At 42.4% G+C, this 15145-nt stretch overlaps 1 protein-coding gene across 1 annotated transcript in view; it reads right to left on the bottom strand.

The window, feature by feature from the left end:
• The window catches only part of LCP1 (lymphocyte cytosolic protein 1), a 52468-nt gene extending 40764 nt beyond the window's left edge, over positions 1–11704 (bottom strand). Inside the window, exon 1 of the mRNA XM_028103754.2 lies at positions 11593–11704. The gene's annotated coding sequence lies outside the window, so the exon portion shown is untranslated. The remainder of the gene's footprint in view (positions 1–11592) is intronic.
• Between the last annotated feature and the right edge of the window lie 3441 nt (positions 11705–15145).

Genomic DNA, 15145 nt, shown 5'->3' with positions numbered 1-15145 from the left:
CACATTAAAACAACTCACCCTGAGGCACAATGTTCAAAAGATAAAATGCCAAAATCACAAATACTAAAATGACACCTTCAGACTTCTAAAAACAATCTGCATGGCTTCAGACATTCCGTTCTGGCTGTTGGGTGGGGATCAGTGAGCTCTTCTACCTCTGAGCTCTGGTCCTGACCTGGGCACGTGGCTTCCGGGTCCACACCCATCTCTTCCAGCAGATTATGAGATCACAAGCTGGAAGTCTGGACCAGAAGTCATCTCATGGAGCTGCCACATGGCAGGTAATCAGGTGAACGAACAAACCCATTAATTGATGGCATACAGGGCTTGAGAAGTCTACTCTCACCTCCTTTGAGGAGTTTAACGATAATATTCTTGTGCACATGCTAAAAATATCCCTCCGGTGGAAAGGGACAAATGCCTAGAGCAAGCAAGCGAGTGCTTTGAATTTTGTGAAATCATTTTGCTGGAAGAATGACTTCGCTGAGTTGATTTGGAGACTGAAGAGAGGCTAATGTCCCTAGGCAGTCTTCGACCTGGCCATGGAATGCTCCCTGGCCCTGCTCCACCAGCCGCCAGCCGTGGGTTTCTGCCTGCGGCAGCAGAGCCTAGCACTGAACCTCTTCAAGCTATTTCTATAAACCCTGCTGGCTGCCTGTGATGCTTGGCAGTGGGTATCTAAGTACAGTGTCTGACTTTGAGCAGAGTCCTGCTGAGGTGAGAGGAAAGGAACTATGGAGACACATCAGTGACCAAAAGGAGGGTGAAACCAGCCAGGATGCTCTCAGAACCAGGAGCATCTAGGAAGTAGTGAGGAATGGGTGCTAGAGTTCCCCTGGACATAACTTGCATAGCACTATCTGGACTATGAAATTCATCCTCTGGTAATTCTTAAACATCTGCTATGAAACAAATGCATATATCTGTACATTTCTTCTTTCAATAGTATCTGCCAAATACCTACTCTGTGCAGGTCCTGGGTTAGATGCTGGCAACACAAAGATTAGATGTGGCCCAGGTCTGTTCAGTACAGGGGGGAGTGGATTCTAGTTACTAGAATACAGAGGGAAATTTAGATCCACAGGAAGGGGGAAAAGAGCTCTCGCCTGGAAAGCCAAGCATGGCCCCCACAAGAAGTGACATTTGACCTGGATTTCCACAGATGAGGAGCTGCTTAAAGATCAGTCTTTTTTCTTATTCATGCAGGATGATTAATCCTTATTCCCTCCATAGAATGTTCTCTCCATCTATGTTGGAGTCAGAGAAAACAATAGCTAAAGGAAAAATGGGAAGGCCAGCTAATGTTTACTGAATGGTTATTCAATGCTAAGTGTTTAATATGCATTATCACATTTAACTTTAGCCACAATCCTATAGAGCATTATTATGGTCTCCTCTGTATAGATGAGGGAACTGAGATTTTAGTAACAGGCCCAGGGTTACCTTGCTATGAACTAGGGAAGACTTATGCTTACACCAGAGCCTGGGGGTAGGGGAGAGCACCCTACCGCTACCCCTATACTGCAGGCCAACACAATGTAGGTCTTACTGGAGGCACCTTTCCTTGTGCCTGTGACCACTGGGTTTCTTTATCTTAAGGTTCTCTGCTCTCCTTCGGGGTTACTCAGCTCTGACCTCGTGTTAACGAGGGACACACACCCTTTGCAAGATTTTACCTATGACTGAGGCTTTTCCTGGGCTCTTTTGAGAAGTTCTAAATGTTTCTTCTCTTCAATTCTTCACCATCTTGAGCGAAGAGTTAAGAGCGAGAACACCACCAGGGGGATCTTGCCCGTTCCTGCCCATGCCTCCTGCCTTTGTTGCACAAGGGATCCTCTTCGCTAGAAGCTCCACACCTGTCATCCAATCACATTTCATAAAGCACTGGCCTTCTTCTAGGTGCTGGAGATGCAAAGATGAATAGATGAATCCTTGCTCTTACAGGAAACCCAGTCCCGTGAAGGAGGAATTTGCCTATGCAACTCAGAGGCCACCCTGACCTTCACACTCGAAAAGGGGTTATTATCACGGTGCTGTGGGAGCACAGAGAGGAAAGCACTTAACTCTGCCCCAGAAGGGAAGGGAAAGCTATCCAAAGAAGGTGATGCTAACCTTCATTGAGCTACATCTTAAAGAACCAGTTGGAGTTTTCCAAAAAGAAAAAATGGAAAAGGGCCCTCCATTTCTCCACACATTGGTGCCTCCCTTATCCACGGGGTATACGTTCCAAGACCCCCGGTGGATGCCTGAGACCACAGATAGTACCAAACTAGAAATACCTATAAACACTATGTTTTCCTTTATATATACACAACTATGATAAAGTTTAATTTATAAATTAGGCACAGTAAGAGACTAGCAATAGTAACTATTAGAACAATTCTAACAATATTCTGCAATAAAATTTATGTGAATGTGGTCTCTCTCTCAAAATACCTTATTGTAATGTACTCACCCTTCTTGTGAAGATGGGTGATGATAAAATGCCTACGTGATGAGATGAAGTGAGGGGAATGATGTAAGCACTGTGATGCAGCCGTAGGCTACTGTTGACCATTGACCTTCTGAAAATATGTCAGGAGGAAGATATTCTGCTTTCAGGAGCACAGTTGACTGTAGGTAACTGAAACTATGGAATGCGAACCACAGATAAGGGGGGCTACTGTATAAGAGAAAAGAGGCCTGCAAAGTGAGGAGACAGGCAGGAGATCACCAAGGAAGCTGTTGTGGGTTTGGCATGACTGGCCCAGGAGGTAGCTCCTAGAAGAATTTGGGCAAGAGCCAGCATGGTTGCCTTCCTCACTAGCTCTTGTTTCTAGAAGAAAAACCTTGGTGGTCTAGGCTCTCCTTGCTATCTTCAGTCACAATGCTTACGGCATCCCCTCTAGGTAATACACTCTCCAACCTCCTCAAGCCACAAAATGATCACACCTAGAAGCCATTTTGGTTTGTTTGTATGGACAAAGCTTCCTCCTCCTATCACCATCTCCCATCTAGAAAATACAGCCCTGCAGAGTGAGAAGGGAACTGGACATGTTAAAAATGGGAAATGGGGACCCAGAAAAGTGAAGTTGCTCCCCAAAGTTTCACAGTGAGTCAGTGATTGGTCTGAAAAGAGAAGTAGGAGAATGGAGAATGCTAGTTTGGTCTAATCAAGATATGGGAAAAACAGAAGTCCATTAACATTTAAACTACCTAACAGATTACAAACAAACAAACAAACCCGTGAGATGCAAAGTCCACGAAAGGTGCTTTATATCTCAGGTACGTAGAGCGAGAGGAAAACAGGGGAGGGGGTTCTTCTCCCTCACCTTTCAAGATGGCATAGGCTCCATAATTTACACCTTCTCCTATTGCTACCAGAGGAGCTGCCTTTTTCCCAGTCCAAGCCAGCAAGAAGGCATGTCAGGCATCCCATAAACCTCATCCAAATGCTAATGATCTTATCTTCCTTTGGGAAATTATATGTATAATTGTATACCTACAGTAAACTAAAAAGCAACATGGTATGGTGAAAAAATGGATGAGTTTCTACGCAACTGCTTCTTGCTATGTGTTTCTGCGTTCCTTAAGTTTTCTGAGCCTCAGTTTCTTCATATGCTCATATGTTAATAAAAAAGGATATTAGCAATGCAATTTACAGTGCTCACTCCATAGGGTTGGGTTAGAATTCAATGAGACAAAGGGTTTAAACTGTATATAACAGTGTTTGGTGAAGGAAGGAAGGATGGAAGGAGTTAAGAAATGAAGGGGAAAATTAAAAAAAAAAAAAAAAAAACTTTCACAAAATTATCCTGGGGAACAAACTCAATTTCCACTATAAATTGTATAAAATATTATGTAGAGTCACCACCTAAAATCCACACTTAACTGTATGTATGTTGTGTGTGTGTGTGTGTGTGTGTGTGTGTGTGTGTGTATAAATCTAGATTTCACATCTATGTTCTATCTTCAAATGTCCTGAGCTTGGCTTGTTTGGGCTTTTACCACATTTCTCATCCAGAGTCCTTGAAGGCAGTTTCAAAATGTATTACAGAAGTGACGGATGCCACAGACGAGAAGCTGAAGGCATTGGTATTGGCTGATCTCAGATTGAATGGTCAAGGGGCTCTGGGCTTAGCCTCACCTGAAATACTGACAGTGGAAAGTACCTACTAACAGTTGAGGAAGTGTGGACAGAGGAGGAAAATGCACAGCAGTCTTAAAAGCCTGACCACATCCACCATGAGTCACAAAAAGCAATGAGACCTATGGGTATGTGTGAGAAGGACCATCGGCCAATGCCTCCTCAGTCTCAGGGGTGCACCAGTACCCGGGGACTGATTCTGTCAGCCCCAACTCCTATCCGCTCCCTCCTTCTCCAGGCATTTTCTCTATTACCGTTGGAGCTGGAAAAATACTGAGACAATGTGCAGCCCACATTTGTCTATTAGCAATGACAGCAGAGGCTTCTATTTGTTCTTAATAATAGGACCTACCTCTTTTCTATAGGCTCTTTGGGGTAGTTGTTCTAGAATCTCTAACGACAAGCTGATTCTCACAAAAAGCAAATGAGGACTAACAGATACACGGGGGCAGGAAATTTGTATTAATTTGATGGTCTATCCTTATCTCTGCTCTGTTGGAAGCCATGGTTTGGTTGGCAAATATTTACCAATACCAGTTAACAACAGGTTTTGTGATAACATTTCTTTTGTCAAAATTTTAAAACACCTTTAAGAACCTGTGACTGTAAAATGGGAAAGAGGCAGGGTGTAAATCTTGGTTCCGGCACTTCCTGGCTCTGGGACCTTGGATGTCACCTTCCCCAAACCTCAGTTTGGTCATCTGTTATAAGAATAGGACCACATCAACCTTATCCAGCTTTGGTGTGAAAATGTTAAGAGTAAATATATGTCAAGGGTTTAGCACGACGCCTACTAAATAGCAAGGGCCCGGTCAGTCCGCAGTGATGCGTGTAGTAGAGTGAAGTGTGCACAATGGCTGATGGCAGGAAGAAGTGGAAGAGGAAAATGAACCCAAGAACAGATGGAGGAAACAGATAGTACTTTCCCCCATTTTACAGATGAAGAAACTGAGACTTGCTCAGGCTCCACACTTAGTACAAGGCTAGAAAATGCATCCAAATTTGCTCTCCCTCTGTATACCAATACCACATTTCACGCACAGAAAGGACAGTCCGACTCACAAAGTTTAAAAAACTAACATTATATACAATGTTAAATACAGTATATATTGGGACGCCTGGGTGGCTCAGTCGGTTAAGCAGCTGCCTTCGGCCCAGGTCATGATCCCAGGGTCCTGGGATCGAGTCCCACATTGGGCTCCTTGCTCAGCAGGGAGCCTGCTTCTCCCTCTCTCTCCCTCTGCTTGTGCTCTCGCTGTCAAATAAATAAAATCTTTAAAAAAAAATACAGTATATATTATATACATTCTATATGATCACCAGACGGATGAAGTATCACAATTGCCTTTCTCTGTGGTCATTGGAAAGAAACGAAGAATCAAGGATATTTTGATGAAAAAAATCTTAATTTGAAAGACAATGAGGGAAGGGAAAGATCTGAAAAATGTCTCAAAGGTGACTATAGTGTTCTATCTCTCCAAAGGGAAAATTTTTTTTAACGTTCATAAAGCACTGGAAACACCAGGGAAAGGTCGTTTCACATTTTTAAGATGAAGAAGGGGAGCTCAGTAATGCCCAACGGCATAGTCGCTCATTGTGTTCGTACTTTCACTTTGCACATATTACCCAGATTTCTCCTTAGGGACCCTCCTGGTGAAAATAACCTGAGCTGATGATGTCAAGGAGGTGTAGAGGACCCATGTTCTAAAATGTTACACCAGAGGTTAACAAAGATGCCGTCTGAATTCTATATTTTGCCTGAAAAATGACAAAAGGAAGATGTAAATTTTATACAAATACATCTGTGTGCCTCTTAACTTCATACGTTCGAATACACGGCTTGCATGAATCTGGGTGCTGACTGCCCAACTGAGGGATCAAAATGCAGGCTCTTGTTTAAATGCAAAGTAATTATTCTATTAATTCACTTCCCTCTTGAAATTACAAGAGAAGAAAGGAAAAATTATCCAGGAGATTGCAATTCACATGCATAATTAATTGGCCTACAGAATTTGGTGTCTTGGCTTTTCTGCCTGTGGAGAACATAATCTCTTCCCCACTTTACTTCTGCCACTCAGGAAAAGAGAGAGAGAGAGAGAGAGAGACAGAGAGAGAGAGAGTGTGTGTGTGTATGTGAATGTGTGTGTGTGAGTGTATTGTGAGAGTGTGTGTGTGTGTGAGAGAGTATGAATGTGTGTGAGTGTTGTGTGTGTGTGAGTGTATGTGTGTGAGTGTGTGTGAGAGAGTGTGTGAGAGAGAGAATGTGTGTGAGAGAGATGTGTGTGAGAGAGAGAGAGAGAATATGACAGAGAGACAGAGAAATCCATCTGTCAACAACTGGTGCTGGACTAAAACAAGAATCAAGGCTGCAACCACAGGACTGTGGCTTTATTAGATGCTCAATTTAACATTTTAGCTTGTCTTTCCCCCAGACAAAAACTAATGACCATATTTGAGAAACAAGCCTCCTTTTAACTTATAAATGGGGCTGATGCACAGGTGTGGCTCTGAAGTCGACCACAACTTATTTGAACTTTAAAAATGGGTCACTTTTCCCCCTCTCTTTTTCAACTCACAATTAAAACACTCTCATTCTTTCACAGTTTGTAGGACACCGATGTTTGGCCATTACTGTATAATTATGGGTATACGTGCTTTGGTGTAAATACTAAATTATTTATTTGTCAGTCAGTCACAAAAATCAGAAAATGTGAATACCACTTGACTCAAAGTATTCCACCCTTCTAAGACTGAGAACTTTTCCAAGCTTTTGAAGATAGAAGTCATGTTTTACGACCAATGCAGAGATCTTTAACTTGGTAAAAACTAAACCCTCAGTCAAATGCATAGAGATGCTGGGTAAATAGTGATGATGATGATAGACAAAGAAGTAGTCTGTTTGATAAAAGCAATTATAATATAGATGCACTTATTTGGGATAAATTATGATTATTTGAGCTCAGCTCAAGAGCTGAGGTACAAATAAGCACCATGGTCTGCTGCCTGTTTATTCCAGGAGAATATTACTTTCTCCTGGAATTCAGCAGTTATACAAAATTGATTCGGCTGTGGAAAATTAAATAATAAAATATTTGAACGCAGGGCGCCTGGGTGGCTCAGATGGTTAAGCGTCTGCCTTCAGCTCAGGTCATGATCCCAGGGTCCTGGGATCGAGTCCAGCATCGGGCTCCCTGCTCCTTGGGAGCCTGCTTCTCCCTCTGCTTCTCTCTCTCTCTCTCTCTCCCTCTGTCTCTCATGAATAAATAAATAAAATCTTTAAAAAAAAAGTAAAATAAAATATTTGAATGCATTAACTTGTCTTCAAATCTGAAGGTAACACCCGTAACCACTTCACAAGATTATTGCGATGATTACATGCATCAGTATGGTTAAAAACACTTAGGAAAATACTCAATCCAAAGTGAGTAGTACGTTAAGTGTTAGCTATTATTATTAGGGTGTGCTGTGTCTTATAAGATGGAGAGATGATGAAATTACGGGGAAGACTGATGTAATCACTGACACTGGCAAACCAGAACAATGGGGACAGTCTGACAGTTTAAGGAAGCTGATTTAGGAGGAAATTGAGGAAAGCCACGGGAGATGCTATCTGGGCAGCCCCGTGTTGGCTGTAGCTGGGGGGAGATGCCCCTAGAATGTGGATATCTAATCTGGTGGCAGCTCCTCAGAACTTCAAAATGGAAACAGTATGAAACATACTTTTTTTTAAACTTGAAATTTCAAAGTTTTTTGTCTTTAACGTTTAGTTGTTTACAGAAAGAGTGAGTGCGGAGGGGGAGAGGGAGAGAGAGAATCCCAAGCACTTTCCACTGAGCGGGGAGCCCAGTGGGCTCGATCCCATGACCCAGAGATCATCACCTCAACCGAAATCAAGAGTTGAACGCTTAACCCACTGAGCCACCCAGGTGGCCTGAAACATGAACACTTTTGATTTAAGCGCATTGCCATCTGGCAAAATAGGGAAACTTGAAACTCTTGGAATCTGCTGACCATGGTTAGTTTTATATTTCGGTGGGGCTCTAATTCTAATTTTTACGCCCGCAGGGTTCAATATGCAGATGGCATAGCCTTATTTCAGTTGATGATTTCTGGGGGTTGGGAAACTAGCTGACAGAAAACCCTAAAGAGACAATTAGACTAATATAATGTTATTCTGCTATAAAATCTTCTATTAGTCATAAAATCCAGTGCCTTCACAATCTTTCTAAATTGTGACTCTTCATTAATATAATCTCATGAGCAAGTTTCTTAATTTTATTTCACCTAAACGGATATAAAAATTTGTTTGCCCTTTCTCCTGTATACATAAAGGCCCTTTATTTTGTAAGTAACAAGGAGAAGCTGACTTGAGAACTTTCTAGAATAATCCAAAGTAATTAAGCAAAAGTTAATGATATCTGTTTCCGTGTTTTCTGTCATCAAAGAAGCCTATTATCGGTGCAATAATTTCGGTAAGGGTAGTTAAGTTTTAGCTCAAAGAATGTTTTTAGACTAAAATAATGAGATTATAATTTTGTCTGTTTGCTGTAGTCATTGGACAATTTCTTAAATACCTTGAACTCAAGGTCCATTTAGTGCTTTGAGGCTAAAATGAAGAACAGTGTTTTGGCAAAGAGGAAGCATGGTTGAATGCAAACGATTGTAGGATTACTGTAACTTCTTTCACGGCAGTCACTGGGGGAACTCAGTAAATATTAAGTTAATAAGTGAAGTCAAAGAAAAGACTTCTGTTGCATATCTCAGGAGCTGAGAGAAAATACTTATGACAACTTTTCAATTCAATCAATGTCATTAGCGCCTCCCATGTGCTAGGAGAGCTAGGGAAGGGGCTCAGGCTGTCAGCAAAAAGGACTTGGCGCTAAAACAGTATGATTACTGCTATACTTATTCTAAGATCAAAGCACTAAGCGGGCACGCACAGAAGAAACCGTTAGTGGGGGCAAGGAAGACGGGGGAAGGGTCCAGTAAGGACACGTTTCTTGATGTGAGCCCTGAAAACTGATCCTAAGTTTTACAAATAAAAGAAGAAAGCAATCAAGCGCAACAGTTGGAGCAAAAAGAAGTTAAAGAGCATGGAACTTTCTGGCGGCTTGTGGTCTTGTACACCCAGAACGTGGCCAAGAGAGGATGGTGGAGAGCCAGAGCAGAAGGAAGTGACAAGAACTAAGGTTGGGGAAGTGGTTGAGGCAAGCTGGTGAAGGCACACAATTCTTTAGTAAAATTATACATTAATTAAAAGAGAATACTTCTTTATTATTATATGAAACCCACAATGATATAGCTTACTTATAAAAATAAAAATGCTTCTGGGTTTATTGCGAATTTTTTTCTCTTCTTTCTTTCTTTCCCCCTCTCTCTCTCTTTCTCCCCCTCCCTCCCTTAAAATTATGAGCGCCAAGATCTCTTCAGTCAGCTTCAGAAATAAAAGCCTCTAATGATCTACACCTAGGAAAAATATGCTGGTGCGGAAGAGGGGATCTAAAATAAACAGCAGCTTATAGAGAAGCAATATGGAGCTGAACATCCCGGCTATCTACCATTCCTCGACCCTCCAAATGCCCAGTGACCTTTGGCCAGTTCCTTCCAGGGTGATTCCACTCCTCAGGTCTAGGGGCGGTTAAGAGAATTACGTGAGATAATGCACAAAGACTGGCTGCACATATTAAGTACATATAAATATTATAATAATAGTATTATCACTTGTCGTCTTTAAGTAGGTAATATCTCAATGAGACTTGTCCACCTCCTCCCCTTCTTCAAAGGGATTGGAAAAAGAATTATAAATGAGATTAAAATGCTGAAATTGTTTGCCAAGTTACCGATTGTTTTGAGGCATACTCCCCTTTATAAACTAAAGGAGACAAAATTTAAAATGTGACAAAGAAAAGCATCCCTGAGATAGTTAATGAAGAGTCCCACCATAGCAGTGCTTGTTCAAAGGACAAGACCCAGAAGATTTTTCCCTGATGATACTGGGGGTGAGTTGGAATGAAGAGAAATGGATATTTTATAACACTTGAACAGTCTAAACTTGATTTAAATCAAGAGAGTTTTTTTCTTCCCATTTTGAATTAACTTTTTCACATTCCATTTTATTTCCTCCCAAAGTAAGGAAAATACGGACATACCTTCACATTCTAATTTATTTTGTTCTCATTAACATTTTTACTGGAAATAAGAGCATTTTTTTAATTTGTTCTCTTCTGGGATTCAGGTCCTCCTCCCCCAATTCCACATTCTTGCTAGTTTGAAACCATTCAGGAAAGATGTGTAAACAATATGGACGGCCACATTTTGCAACTTTCAGAAATTCACATTTATAAGCAAATGACTAATTCCATTCAAATTTGCCCGTGCAGATGTTCTTTGAAAATTTTTATTTAATAGAAACCAGTTTATGATCAATTTATGTAAATTTAAAATTAAGACAGGCGAATAAACCACCATTGTCGACTGAGTTTTTTTTTAAGTTGTCCCGAGGAAATCACTTTAGAACACAATTTGCTCTACTGAATAAGAAAAATTGGGTTTTGGTAAGTGTCCTGATAAATTAATCCATTTCCACCCCAAATGCCTTTTTATGTTTATCATCTGTCGATGGTTCTTAATACCGTTGGATAAGGATAATTAAATGAAGGTTGATGCTACAAGATCCAAAGTCTATGTTTCAACAGAGCTTCTGGAGTAAATATCCTATATCAACTCTATCAGAATTTCTGTTGTAGACAGAACCCTTTCATCCAGACCTTAACAGTCATTTGGCCATAAGCCTAACCAATAGTTGAGACAATTCTGCAAAAACAGTACAATTAAGCAAGGCAAATTACTTTTATTTCTACAGAATAAATAAAGAAGAGGCACCTCGGATGCTTTGTGGTTATTAAACACACCCATTAAAAACTGTTGGCGCCAAAATCACTCAAACACCCAGTAACACACTCAGTAACGTATGACTCAAGACATTAATATAACCACTCAAGTACTGTAAAGAAACTTTTTAGAAAAACAGAACCACAGGAGATAAAATTAAACTACTCCCACTAGGCCAACGAGCAGCACAATCTAAGTGATCAATACGCACTTTCCTGAAAACATTTTAAGGTAGATAAAATCACAGTAAATAGCCTCCCTGAAATGGAGCAAGAGAAATAAATCAAAACATGGTTTGGTTTGAAAGGGGGGAAAAAGAAGAATCATTGTTTTGGGGGGTGATAGCTGTGGGTAACTAGAGCAGCAGCCCCCAGTCCCACTCTGGGCAGCCACACAAGGTGGCGGCAGCTTGGTGGGGCAGTTAAACCGTAGCATGGCTCACACAGGGCTCGGGTGACAGGTGCTCGGATCTCAGTCCCCTGAAGGCAGAACCCACAATCCACAGAAACAGAGCTGCCCAACGAGCAAAACATCATAACGCTTAGAAACAACAAAAAGACATGAAGAAAATTTACCTTGTAGAGAAACTGTCCTCAGTGGTACTGGCGTGTGACCAGAAACCCCCTTCTTTCTGATCTGCAGAACAACTTTGTCAAACCCGGGTGTGCAGTCACAAGGCAGGAAGTGACTAGAATGACAAATCATCAGCCAGGAAAGAAATAGATTTTGTCTTTATAAGGACATTTTACCCAACTTTTTTTTTTTCTTTCATGTCTCCTCCCCCACAGGAATCACCTGACAGAACAGGTCACACTGAAATTCAGAAGTTTCCTACCACTTCCTCTTTATAAAGTATTTCTCTCTCTCCTTCCCTTTCTTTCTTCTCTAGCTGTCTCTTAGGCTCTGGGCTGCTTAAACCTGTCTGATTTCAGATAACAAGGCAAGGTCAGCCTGCTACCTCTACTACTTGCTCTGGCCCCCAGCGGCAAATGCAAAGCCCAGGTGCCTGGCTACTCACAGCAAAGACAAACGATTAGTGGAGTAGCCAGAGGGGAAAGGCGGCAGGTACACCTGAAGCAAACTAAAAGGGATTTCCTTGGGAAAGCCCCGCCCCAGCCAAAACCTAACTTTGCTTAAGTGTCCCTGAACAATGATCTTATTCGAGCGAACAAAACAAAATGGTCTCTTTAAGGGGAAGGACCTACAAAAGAAAGGCCACTATATTATTTACGCATTCTTTTATTTATAGAACATCTATGTGCTAGGGATCTCTTTAACCCAATTAGAGATTTCAATTATTTAGACGCTTCCTATAAAGAGCACCGGTGGATCACACAGGCAACTGCTAGAGTTAAATGGGTAGCTAGATTCCTTCCTACAGACCAGATTTAGTTTTTGAACGCACATTTTATCAAATGAGCGAGAGAATTTTAAAAAGAAGTAAAAAGCTCTATTCTATGTCTAAACGCTGGATGCGGGTCTTGAGGGCAAATTCTCATTTTCAAAAGCTAAGTGCTCAAGTACCCATGGCCTCATGGAGGCTGTGAAGGTCGTGTTAGTGCCCGGAGTCGTGTTAACTAAACATGAAGCATCATCTCCAGATTGTCTCCACACTGTGTGCGGTTCCAATGGTCAGCTGTTGAGGAATGAGGATAATGGCTGCGCTTCAATCTGATGACAGTGCTTGATCATTCTATATGCCTCTGTAGTTGCTGGGGGCCTGGGACACAACCAGCGGGTACTCTGGTTGGGGAGCTGCCCTTATACTTCTTTCGCTTCTTTGATTTCTCCTCTAGAAAGTTCCTGCTTCTGACCTCAAAAGTTAAGCCGAGATATTTCCGATTTATCTACTTCATTAGCCCCTGGTGTGGTAACTTCTTGGTCAGAACCACACAGAGGCCATCTTGAAGAAGAGGGTGGACAGAGTAATGGAAGAGATGGTGGAGATTCGGTCCATTCTGAAGGTGGTTCACCTCCAGGGAACTATCAGCCCTCTTGTGACTCCCAAGGAAGACTGAGAGGGTGAATCAGACCCTGTTTTCTCCATTGCATAATTACTCCCAACTAATAGAATGCAGAGGGGTTTCAAGAAGCACCTAAATTCTTTTGGGACACCAAAGAAACACCCGTACATCATTGTGACCATACTGGTCCCACTACAAAGCAGCAAAATGCTAGTGGTTTCTACTCTGGTGGAAACAATCACCACTCTGGGCCCTGCAATCAGACTCTCCAGATAATGTCCTGATGGTTTGAGGATGAAAACATGTGAAACGTGGAGCTCCCTAATCTGGTTCTACGTCCCAGGTTGGAATGATGAACAGAATGAAGATCCAGGAGTAACACGTCATAAAGGGGAACGAGACTCATTGCATTTACCTGGGAGAAGGAGAGCAGCCGCATCCTGATTCTACTGGCGCCTGGTCATCGGAGAACTGAGGAATTTGTGAAGAAGAGCACGATATAGTTGTGCATTGGTTCAACAAGCATTCAAGTGCCTGTTTGCAGGCACTGGCGCTTCAGAGATGAATATGGTACGATCACTGCTCTCAAGGAGCACATAGTCTAGTAGGGAAGAAGACCATGTATGTAAATGAATGCCACCTGTTAGGAAAAGGGGTGCAAAGGGCTGCAGAACGCTGTGGCAGGTGCAGATGTGAGCAGAGCTGACACGGGAAGAAGGTGAAACACGTGTGGTGATGACGAGCCATCAGAGGAAGGATTCAGGATTCCAGACAATATCTAGTTTCTGGAAGATGAAAGTCACTGAATGGTGCCACTTTACCACCCAGGTGAAGGAGGCTTCTACTTGAGCACCAACTCAGCTTCAGCTCCACTCGGCCACCCACCGGCACCTCACCCACATCCTGGACTACTCCCTCTATCTGAATCACTTTATCTGCCTCCTGGCGGCATGTCTACCCAGATACTGGCAATTATTTAGGTCTCAGATCAAGGCTTTTTCAGAGGGCCAGATTTTATCACTGTCGGTGTTTAGAACAGCTTGTACATCATGATAATAAGCAGAAAACTGACTTCTGGTTTTACTGTTATTTTTCTGCTCTCTACAGACCACGCACCTCTGATGGCGGACACCCAAAGAGGACCTCCCTCACCCTCCATCAGTCTCTACTGCCACCTCTGCCATTTCTTCACCGGCCTGTCCTTTGCTTTCCTTCTACCCCTGCTGCCCTCCCCTACTCCCCCCACCCCTGGGCTGCTCACAAGCCCATGGCCTCAGTCCCTAATTCCACACCTAATTCTGCATCAGCACTGGATGCTGCTGAAGGAGGTCACAGAAACACAGACTTAGAGTTCAATCTACCTGCCTTCAAATTGCTGCTCAGAAATACTTCTGTTCAGTGTCATTAGTTCCTGAGAGCAAGCGTTACCAACCAGGGGTCTCTTGACCTCTAAAATTATATGCCTAATTTTGTGTGTATGTTCTTCTTCCTGGGTTAATCATATTACTTATCGTAATATTAAAGAGATCACAGACCCCAAAAGTTAGACATTTGTTCCAAACTCTCTCCTCTTGCCTCAATCTCCTACTCCACCCTCCTGCAGCCTTTCCCGCCCCTTATTTACTGAGATGATCCAAGTCACCTGGCCCGAGAGTCCTCATCTAGCCTCCTCTGCTCTCACAAGATCTACCTTGCCCTCCTCTGTCCATCTGTAAAGGAAGAGGTGTTCTTGTGTCTTCTCAAAGTCAATAATTCCTCATTTTAATCCTAATCTTGTACCTTCTGTTTACTTAAAAACCTTGCTCCATCAATGACTACATATTTTTCTGGCATCTTTAATTTCTTATATTCCCTTCACTTCCCCTCCATGCATTGTGGAACGGGTACAAAGGGAGGAACACCTCTGCTTCACTCCGTTGTCACCTCTTCCCTCCCCCACACCTCTGATGGCTAGAGAATGAAAGTAAATAAGATGGGCACAATCCCCGCCTTTCTAGAATGTCCCCTGTAGTCAAGGACACAGACACATGAAAAAGCAAGAAGTACTCAGAACCACGAGATGAAAAGCAAAGTGCCTGTGGGAACACACAGCACTAAATCTAGACTTGGGGTCAGGGAGGCACACAGAGGGCAGAGTGGCGTGGTTAAGAGGAAAGACAGTGGG

The sequence above is a fragment of the Eumetopias jubatus genome, unplaced genomic scaffold (assembly GCF_037043125.1).
Source record: "Eumetopias jubatus isolate StellerSeaLion01/CBP00866 unplaced genomic scaffold, mEumJub1_p1.0 scaffold_3, whole genome shotgun sequence".
Taxonomy (NCBI): domain Eukaryota; kingdom Metazoa; phylum Chordata; class Mammalia; order Carnivora; family Otariidae; genus Eumetopias; species Eumetopias jubatus.
Note: the sequence above shows the minus strand (reverse complement) of the source record. Positions and strands in the feature narration are given on the sequence as shown.